Raw genomic sequence first — 11,093 nt, forward strand, 5'->3', positions numbered from 1 at the left:
CGCACCAGGGACTGACAAAAGACACATGGAACCAGGGCACGAAGACCAACAAGGATCATAATTGGAGATCAGGGAAGAAAGGTTAGGTGGGGCTTGAGAGTGATAACATAAAAACTATACACATTAAATATTTGCAGAGAGCAAAAACAAATCATAAATATGCAGAGGTAAAAGAGCAATATGGGCGAGATAAAAGAAGATAAACAAAGATGCTCTGAATTGACTAAAGAGGAAAAAAAACATAGTTGGGCTGGCCATGGGAAGATCTTGTATTAAAACTGATGAGAACCAGCTCTCTGCCATGTTTGTACTAGTCAATCTGCAACATTATGTTCACTTCTGAGTATGAGAAAATAACTACCAAACCAAGCCTTTCTCTCTAGAGTAGATTCAACTCACACTTCTTTCAACCTCATTGGAGCTGATGAAGAGGTGCCTGTAGTACTGGGGGGGAGGGGTGACTGCAGCACAGGGTGGGTTCTGGAGAATGTAGTTTCAGCTTTATAAAGGCAATTACAGAATGCCGCCACTGGTTGCTAAACTACCCTTAAGGTGTGAATGGACACCATGCTGGGGTCCTGGGTTTCAAATATACCTTTGGAGCTTATTCAGGGGCGGTACGTCCTTTAGGGCGCTGGGGCATTGCCCCCCCCCCCCCCGCCCGCTTCCGCAGCTCCCTCGGTGTCTCTGAACTTACTTAAGTTCAAAGACACCGAGGGAGAACTGACAATCATGTCAGTCAGCATGACGTCGGACCGCACACCCCCTTCAGACTCTGAAGGGGGTGGGCGGTCCAGCGTCATGTTGACTGACATGCATTGTCAGACATGGGGCAGCAGCACAAGTGCGCATGAGTAGGGAAGGTAAGCGAATTTTCGTGCCGTACCCAGTCATGCGCACTTGTGTCCGCTCTGGTTGGCGCATGCCCATTAGGAGAGCGAGGGTTGAGCAAAGGCTCAAACCTCGGTCTCCTAATGGGCAGGCGGGCGGAGAGTAACTGTGCCCTGAGTCAATCCTGGCGATGCTCCAGCACCAGTATTGGCTGAGGAGGGCGGGGTTGCCACTCCAGTGAAGGCGCCAAGGGCCCAGAAGATGCGCCGCAGACCGGCGGTCAGGTAAGTTTTCATTCTTTTTATTTTATTTATTTTTATTCATTCCAACCCCCCCCCCACGAGAATTGCGATGCAAGCTGCAATTGTGTGCGTGCTTGCGTGGTGGTGCCTCCCATCGTTTTATGGCTGATGGCAAAGCTTCCAATATTCCAGCATTGCACATTTTAAAATATTTTTCATACTTTGACTTACAGTATCAAAAGCTGGATTATGTACTCTGAACACAATCCTTTATAAAACAGGTGTTGTAATATCTGATAACTTCTGACAAAATTCGTAACTGTCCAGAGACTCGTATATTTTAGCGAGAACATTGACATAGAAAGTAACTAACGACCCAAAGACATTAATAGCTCTGTACTTTTATTGTCTTGCTGCAGCGTGTATTGGCTTTTTGATTATCCTTGAAAGACTCCCAAGTGACGCTTGGCTGTATAAGCTCAGAGATGCTTTTAATAGCTTCCAGCCTCCATCCTGCGGCTGCATGTTTACAGCCACTTGTTGGTAAGGCAGGCGCAGATGGCAGTCTGTGTGCCAATTCAATGAGAGGAAATGAATGCGATCTCACCGCATTGGTTGTAACAGCTGTCCATCCCCATGTCTATTATTGAACGTTGCTCTTTGCACACAGCAAACATCTCATTTCTCCAAAAATGTAAAGTAGACATTTTATAAAGGTGCAGTTTTTGAGTTGATGAATCCAGAGGCATGAGAGACAGAATGGACAATCATACACCGATGGGAGGACGTGTTTTATGTTGTTGTTTTTTATTTTGCAACAGCTGGGTGTTTTCTCCACTTGTCTATTTTGTTTTTAATTTCAGACAGCTCTGTGATGTTAGCTCAGGATGGCCCACTTCACATTGTGATTTTACAGGACACTTTGTGGGCTTGGATGTTAATTCGTACCATGTTGGGAGTGCATTTTCTGGGGTTCATGCCACACCACCCTCCTACAAACTAGGCCCCTCATCTCTTTAATAAACATAGATCTGCGGACATTGACTTTATTTAATAAGATTAGTTGTGACAGTATCTGTTTCCTCTCTCACCTCTTGAGGTTGCCTTTGTCCCTTTGAAGGGCCAAGAGTTAGTTTGTTATCCAATGACATCCTGGACCATGTGACACCAATGGCGAACAACAGCATCCACCAGGGATTCTGGTCAGTGGCTGCTTGGGGCCCAGGACACAGGAAAAAAGCCTATCTACTGTCTCCCTCCAGCTCCTCCCATCTCTTTCTATCCTTATTATGCCCTTATCTGCAAGCACTGGGAGGGTTTAATTTCGTATAGGGAATGCCTACCAATCAATCAAACTCATGCCAACAGCACATCTACCATGGTGGGAAATTCACTGGGTGGAAAAGACCACCAATGCCACCACTACATATATTTTAGTGGTTAGGTTTTAGCAATGGAACCAAGAGACTTTAAATCTTCTGCACTTCTGGTGCTAAGGGTAGGTCTAATGAAATAAAAGGCACGGTCAAGCATTATTGGGATATTATTATAAAAGGATACGTGATAGGCTGCCTCAACTCACTCATCTGCACATATTTCTATATGACTGGTTACAGCCAGCAGCTGTGGGTGCTTCCCGAAGTCTGGTTAGAGCATATTTTTCCAATGTTAACGCTGCATGCAGTGCAAGACACTGGGCAAGCATACATTTTAATGGGCAAAAGTTATCATGCAGAACAATTTACATGTTACAGTAACTGATGAACAAATTAATGCAAGAAGATACGGGGCAGTTTTTAATGTGTTTCATATTTCAAGACTATACGTTCCCACTGCTTAATAAGCCTTGCTTTATCGCTGCATTCATTTGCTTTAAAATGCACAATTTGCCAATCTTTTTTAAATTTCTTTCTCAGGAGACAGACTCTCCCTAGTCCCCAGGTTTGTCCATTGAACTTGTTCACATCGCTAACTAGTGTTTTCTATTGCAAAGTGTAGAGCCAAAGCAGTCATGCTTAGTACCCTAGCCCTCTTCAGAAGTCAGACTTTCTTGGCAACCCAGAAATTCCCTGAAATAATGTATGAGTTTTCTTTTATGAATGCCTAGAAGAACTGAATTTTTAGTTCATTTATCACAGAAATAGTGCTGAAAATCGCACCAAAAAGATGCCAATTTTTCTTAAATTTCTTCATTGGGGGTGAACCCCCTGAACCCCACTTATTGCCATCGGGCTCGCTCGCTCGCTGCGCTCGCTCGCATACGTTGATTCATTCTGAATACGCCTCACCAGTTTCAATTTCCACCAGCCATCACTGAGTTTATTTCGGGCTTTAAGCCTGTCTCAGATGTCTCACATGTCAGATTAGTGGGCAGCGGCGCAGAGCGAGTATGATAATCCCAGGAAGCCTGCGACTGCATCCCCCTGAATCTATAAATTTACCACCATATTGCAGTTTAGTAAATATACCATAAGACTGCGCACTGAGACTGCCCAACCCCTACACCCTCCAGATAACATCCAGTCAATTTTTTTTTTAAACATACTTTTAATAGCAACCTTTACATTTTTCAAAAAACTACAAACCTTTCCAAAATCGGAGTAGAGAAACAGGTCAAAGAGTGATTGGCTAAGAGCACACAATGTGGCCACAAGAGGAAGACAGCATTAAAAACCATGTGCCCTGGTTCGACAGTTTCCAACTAGTCCACTAGACCATAACCTCAGTGGCAGTGATACTGATGGCAGGGCCGGGAAACTAACCTTCCCTGGAACAGTCACTGTGTTAATGTTTTCTCTGCTTTAGAATACAATAAGAGGAAAGGCCGAGAGTAGATGTCAAATATCCTGGTTCCCCGGCCAAAAACTACCCATTAGAACACACCTAGGGCCTGATTACGAGTTTGGCGGTGCAGACGGCATGCAACTGCCCAGCTCCCAGACTGCCAAACTCGACCACCGGCTGCCTCCCAGATTATGAGTTTCCTCGAAGTCTGGCTGGCGGTCCTTTGGCGTTCCCACAGTGATGTCTTTGAAACAGGCACTGCAGTGGGAACGCCAAAACTCGTTCCTGCACGGCATGGACTATGAAGTCCATGCTGTGCAGGAAAGGGGGTGCACACAGAGGGGTACATCATGTGCCCCCCTGCAATCATCCCATAGGCCAGAGGCACCTGGTGGCCTTGTAGGGCCCCCTTTGTTTCCTCACCAGCATCCTTTCCAATGCGGTCCCACCGCCTCGGTTAGGTTCACAGTGAGGAAACATGTAATATGCTTGGCTGAGCCGGAATGGCACTGCCAAGAATATTGCGGCCTCAAGACCACTGCACCAGGGATCGCAGATCCCTGGCTCCTGCAGCGGTCCCCTCACGGTCCGACCATCGTACTCGTAAAATGGCGGTCGGACCACTGGTGCAGCAGTCCCCGACCGCCACTACACCTCTACGGCGAGATTGGCGGTCCACTCTTAATTAGGCCCTGTAGGAGAGTAGGGTCTGCTATCCTATGGTCACCCCAAATTTTTGCTTTTTACTTCACTGGTTTTTGACATATTGAGGCTGTGGGCCTGCTAATCAGACCCCCAGCCTGCTGTTCTCTCTAACAAATTTGACACAACTGGCTGATCACTCAGCTGGGGTAAGTTGGTGTAACCACCTCTTACTTAGGTGTAGTATACCTATATCTAACCTTAAATGGGACACATGTTAACCTATAAGTCACTCCTATGGCAGGCCTTAACAATCCTGAAGGCAGAGTGCTTGGTTCCATGTGAGATGGTGCTCTGGCATGAGCTGAGCCTGTCTGCAGTGGTCGGAACAACTTCCTTCTACTGTTTCCAGATATCGTCATACCATATACTCTTAAGTGCATTATGAACCTCGCGGTTAAATGCTAACTTTGGTTTGGCTTTATCAAAACATGTCGAGTAAGGTGTCATACAAATTGGAATACTAACCCCTCGCCAATTCTGGCGACGGGGTTAGCATTCCACCCTTCTAGAGGGACACGACATGTACAGTACCTGAAACCCGGGAAAAATCAGACATAGCCTCAGCTCCACAAAATGGATGCTGCCACCACAGACACAAGTCTGCCCTCCTGCTGCTGGGAGTCCTTCCAGCTTGGGAGGTGTGGACAAAGGGTTTCCTGCCAGGGGAGGTGCGATCACCACCCCAGACAGGATTTTGTGTATTGGTCAGGTAGGGCTTGAAAGAAACCAGACATGCCTGAGGCTCACAAGGAGCCTCGGTGCATATGCCAGTTCAAACCGGTCCTGGGGCACACCAGCCCCGGACCTGGGGCGAGCTGGACAAAGGATTGGGGGTGTAACCACCCCCCTTCCTGGTCCCACCCTTAGGGAGGGACCTAGCAGGTAGTCCTGCCCCTAGAATCCGCTTAAAGGTAGGAGCTGTGTCCTAAGACTTCAGACATCCTGGAATCAACTTAACCACAAGAAGAAGACGGGAACTTCGACGCTTTGCTGCACAGAGGACTGAAGGAAATCTCCCCTTTGGTCAGGGAGTGACCATCTTGCTAACGCAAGCACCAACCAGCTATTGAACGTCTGCTTTGCCGCCGCCTCCTGCCGGAGCCCGAGCCCAGAGCCCGACAAGACCTGGACCTCCAGACCTCTCACCGCCGGATCCACAGTCCCTGCAAAGAAGGAACCCGTGGAGGCACCGAGACACGTGGAGCCAGCCATCTTGGAAGACCGACGACAAGCTGCAAGCGCAACGACAGAGGCTCCCTCCAAGTTGTGCTTTGGGTCCTGAGAAGTCCAACCACCGAGCAGCATCTGCACCAAAGGTGAGCCCTCCAGCATCTCCACGATCTGCGTGGGGCCCCTCTGCACTTTGCATCTCGACGCGCCTGCCCGGTCCCTGGCCCGTTGGCTAGTGGCCATTTTGGCGACCTATTTTGAAATCAACGACGCTGGTCTGGTTGCTCCAGACAGGCCCTAGCTGCTCTCCAAAAGAGCAGCCCCTCTGACCTTGCTGGTCCAAACAATCAGCTTTCCTCTTTTTCCACGACTGCTGCCTTTGCCAAGGCTTGTTTGCTTCTTTTGAGTTGCCGACACCGCCGACAGCGAGAGCCTGCATGGGACAGCTCGTGACTCGACTCCTGGACGTCGTCAACCTTCAGGGACCACGTGGCTGAGACAAGCTACACCTCACCACCTGTTTGCACCCGACATCGCCTGGTACCTACCTGGTGCCACGCCGGTCACTGGCTAGTGACTGTGAACACTGTCCCCTCTGCTTTCAGGTCTTCTACAACTCTGATCCACTCATGGATCCACCGCATCTCTTCTGGACCGACCGCCTGCATCATCTTTGTCATCAGGCTCCATTGAATCGATAGAAGAAACCAGACGCACTTTGAGACCTATGCACCCGCTTCCTGTGGGTGAGGTAAAGCTGGCACTCCGGTGCCCAAGTGTAGAGAAACATCTCTAGTGTCTGTGTTTTGAATCTTAAGATCGTAGTCCACCCAGAAGACCCTTTCTGCAGTAACTTTTAAACTTTTACGCACCCATTGAAAACCTATGGGAGCCCGTGTGTAACTTTCCTCACTGCACACGCGACCCGTGGACCTCCTGGTCACTAACTGAAGTTAGATCCTTGTAGGCCCAGCGATTCTAGAGGCCCTAGGCCTTTTCCCTTTCCTGTTCGTGGTACTTATACCACTATTATAGTATATGGTTTGAGTGGCCACCAGGGCCCATCCATATAAAGTGGAACTTCTGTATATTATAACGTTGTCTTGTTTAACGATTTGTGCTCCTGTGCTCATAAAGAGTCTAGGGGATACTTTGAAGAATAAATACATATATATTTTCAATATATATCTGTGTGGTGTCCTTTCATTGGTATAAAGGGGGGTTACATGTGGTTAAACAGCCTGCTTAACGCGCTTTAACGAGTTTAGCCTCAAAGACTGCTTAGCCTATGCTACCACTAGGGCAGCTAGTCCGAAAAGGTTGACTTACAACCACACCATAAGGGTTGCTTGGCATGGTACAAGGTGGTCAGTTTAACTAGTGAACATCATATACCAGGCCAACTTCTCACAGGCCCGTTGTTCTGTTGTCTATCCACCTTGTCAGAGGTCCTGTAAATAGTTTTTCTGTAGCACCCACTAGCTCCGTTGAGCCTTCTTTTAAGCTCCCCTAATATTTATATTTAATTTAAAAAAGACAAAAGTAGATTGCAAAACCTTTTCTTTAGGTCTTGAGGCAGTAGGAGGTTACTGAGTAGTGTCCATGGTGAATTTACCACTGATGTTTCAGGGCTTATGACTAATTCATTCCATTATGATAATAGGCTCATAACCTCCTAAGTTATATCTTTCAAGATGCCCGGATTTAGAGACGAGGGATATAGAATGAAACTCTAAAAATTAGCTACTTAACTCAGCCCCCGCCCCAGCTCCTCAACACACATCTGATGTCTCTATATGCACAAAAATGTCTCATTGTGCACAAAGTGTCCTGTGAAATGATAATGGAAAGTTGACACCCTAGTGAATTGGAGTCCTAGAGGCTTCACGGACACACAGCTCATAGACCGGGAACCCAGACATGATCCTTTCAGGATGATGTTCTTGTGGGGAGGGACCCAGATTACAATGGAGGACACAGCAGCATGAGGCTGATGGGCAGTGTGGGCCGAGGTGCTCATGACCAGTATAAAGTTTACAGGACTTATAAATGGGAAGTGAAATGTAGGTAAATGCAGTGATCCTCTTGCCAGGTTGTCAAATGGAAACTGCACAGAACACAAAGCCCCTTTCTAGAAGGCCATGATGCAGGGAAAGTACATAAACAGAGGTGGGTAGACTCCCCGATCCCTCGCCTTCATATACAGAAGTAACCAAATACACTGTAAAGTCTAATACAGTGAGATCCACGAATGGCTACAGCAACTCTCCCCTCCTCTACCTCTTTGTTCACTTTGTGCAGAACAATTCTGGCTTCACCAGGGCCAACCGCAAATGCTATGTCCAGCTCCCTGCTTTTGGGCTACCCTAACCTGGACTACAGCCATGCCTAAAACCCTTCCGTAATCTATATGCTAGTCCCATTTCCAAGTACCCACCCAGCCAGTCGTCCAGCGCGTCCACTATAAAGACCTTTTGTTACACCATGCCCCTATCCGCAGCCTCTTGTACACTCCCCAAGGATAACCCCACAACTCTTATCCCCTTTCTACTTTATATGCCCCAATGCTTAGTGTCTGTTTGCTCCCCCCATACCCCTTAACAACCTCTCACATTATCCTCTTTTTCCCTCCACCAGTCCTGGAGTGAGCCGTTCTCTCCTCAACCACCTCCACCAGCCTCACCTTTTTCTATGCTCTGTGTTCTCCAACTCCTCTCCATATGAGGTAATACTCCAAACTCCTCTGCTCTGTTACACTCAAGCTCCATTTGATTTCCCCCTATTTTAACAGTCCTTCCCAACTCTCACTTGCCTGATTGCCCCTTCTTGGTCAACATCTCAGTCCCCTGCCATGACCTTGCAATCCTCTAGTCCTTTTCACGCCCTCCCTTCTTCATTCAGTCACCTCATCTTTGTAGTTTAAAACCATTTCCTGTCTCCCATCAAATGCCATTCGCACTCAGTCCAGGTTCACGTGTCTCCTCCTCGGTAGATTAGAGTAACTCCTTGGCCAGTGCCCCTGAGCTGCTAAAAACATGACTGGGATATGCCTTAATGCAGTTACAACTGGCACTAGATGGATTCTCTGGCCTTCCTCTTCCCTTTGCCTCCTGCTGCAGGCCTTAATAGTGATGGGGGCCAGCATGGAGACCCAACTTAGTTCCATTTGGGTTGAGGTGATGTGATCATATTTCTTTAGGACCTTTATTGAAAGTGTGCAGTAGCATAGAGAATGCCTGTAAGTGCGGCACCTGCTGGGTTTTGGAGCCCACAGAGCAGGGCGTTGCCACATTTGTGAGTACGAGGGCTAGAAGGGCAGTTGTGAAGTCTCTTTCTGGAATAAACGGTTTCATTTTTTTAGGTCTCGCCTACGCAGCGTGCATGCGCTGCATAGGACGGCCTTTAGCCGTCGCTCTGCTCATTTTCAAGCACACACTCGTGCTTGTGGCGGCATCCACCTTGTGGGAGCGAGCAGCGGCGCGAGTGCGGTGCTTGAAAATGGACACCTCCGTTCAACACTACTACACACCCAAGCGTTCATTGTTCCACCCTGTGGCTGTATCAGATATCCCCGAATTGTGCCAGGCCCCAATCTGCACGAACATCCGGTGTCTACGATATGTCACAAACAACTCTCCACAACCATCCGGCCCCGGCACAGAGCAGGAATGGGCCAGCAGCGCGCCCGGCTGCTGCACATCTGGGTGCTACACACACACGGGTTCTCCCAGGGCAGGTGACCCCCACCCCTCCCCACGCGCAGAACCCGTGTTTACAGGACGGCCGGGCTTGTGACACACATTACGAACCCTCTGTAGCAGCTTAGAGCCCTGGCTACACTCGCTGCAAAGTTAAGCAGCTCGGTTCGTATCTTTTCCTTGCCATTTTTAAAGTGCCCTCGGGGGACCTTGAGCGCGGCGTGTTTGTGCAGTTATTGGCTCGCAGTGGGGTGATTGCTGTTCGAAGGTGTTGTAACTTTCCAGTACAGTTCCCGCTCCGTGAACTAGTCTAGTGTGCATTGTCAAAGGCAAATTATTTTGAATCCTATTAATGCGTCACTCCGTCAGAATGTATAATTGTATACATGATACTCTCGCATTATTTGGAATATGCGGAGCTCTGTTACCCCTGAAATGTAAGCGATCTCCCATCACACATACTATTTTTTGATTTTATGTAACACATCATCTAGGATACGCATACCCTTAAATGTTGTATAAATACCCCTCTTATGGAGTAATTTGTCTTCTAAACTCGATTAAACGTTATAATGTCTGAATTAAGGTTTAATCCCTTCAAAAACGTTTTAGGCCTAAAAACTACATCAAACCGCCTCTAAAACTTGATTCAAGCATACCTGATATGGAATCCCTTTTAAAAGCCGATCCCTTGTATGCAATTAGATACAGGGTACATGTTATTCCCACGTTGTTGTTAATCGCTTTACTGTTGATTGGCTAGTAGCTCCCCTCTTCTTTGATGCTTCGAATGCAAATAGTCACCCCTTAGTTTAAAAGAACTTTTGTGTAGAAAGTGTTTCGAACGAGTATTTGTCCCAAAATAGTGTTTCTTTCTGTAGAAAGGAGTATACAACTGAACTGCCAATTTCAAAACGATATACCGAATGATGAGAATATACATACATTAATAGGTGCAACATGTTTACGAACAGTGCGAAGGTTGGGCCGGCCTCGTGCAGATTTAGAGCCCGGTGTTTTTTACATTTTTTTATGTTTCTCCCTTTCAGGCGTTGCCAATTGCATACTTCACTTTGTTAGGATTCTGTCTTTGCTGACACGTATTTGCATTTTCAGTTTAAAGTGTCAAGTGTTAGAATGTCGATTCGCTGTGATGATACATTTGCCACAAACGAATATCGGATCCTATAACCTAATGGTTTTTGTCATCTCAGAAATCTGCAAGCACTTCTTCTTTCATTCCTTTTTATTTTTTGCATTATGTAGCACTTTACATAAGTACTAGTTTCATTACAGAAATCTGCCCTGTGGGTGATGTGCTGCATGGCTAAACACTTACAAGGTCCCAAAGGCGAGACCTCTTGGCTATGCCAATGCTTGTTTTCATAGAGGAAGCTGCAACCAAGCCATCTTGGTTTTCTTAATGATTTGTTTGTTAAGGGTGATGCCAGTGCAGGTACCTTTACATCTTGGTGCAAGGGGGCCTGCGTTGTAAGCAGGATTGTTTTTGTGCAGGAAGGGATACCTTCCTGCACAAAAACATCCTGAGAGGCATTTTCCTCTTTCTATGTGTGCTGCAGAAAAACAAGGATAAATAAAGATATTTCTCCTTGTTGAACCTCTGGGAGTACAAATCTGTTGCATTCCCAGGCCTACCAATTTT

Source organism: Triturus cristatus, chromosome 12 (assembly GCF_964204655.1).
Source record: "Triturus cristatus chromosome 12, aTriCri1.1, whole genome shotgun sequence".
NCBI lineage: Eukaryota > Metazoa > Chordata > Amphibia > Caudata > Salamandridae > Triturus > Triturus cristatus.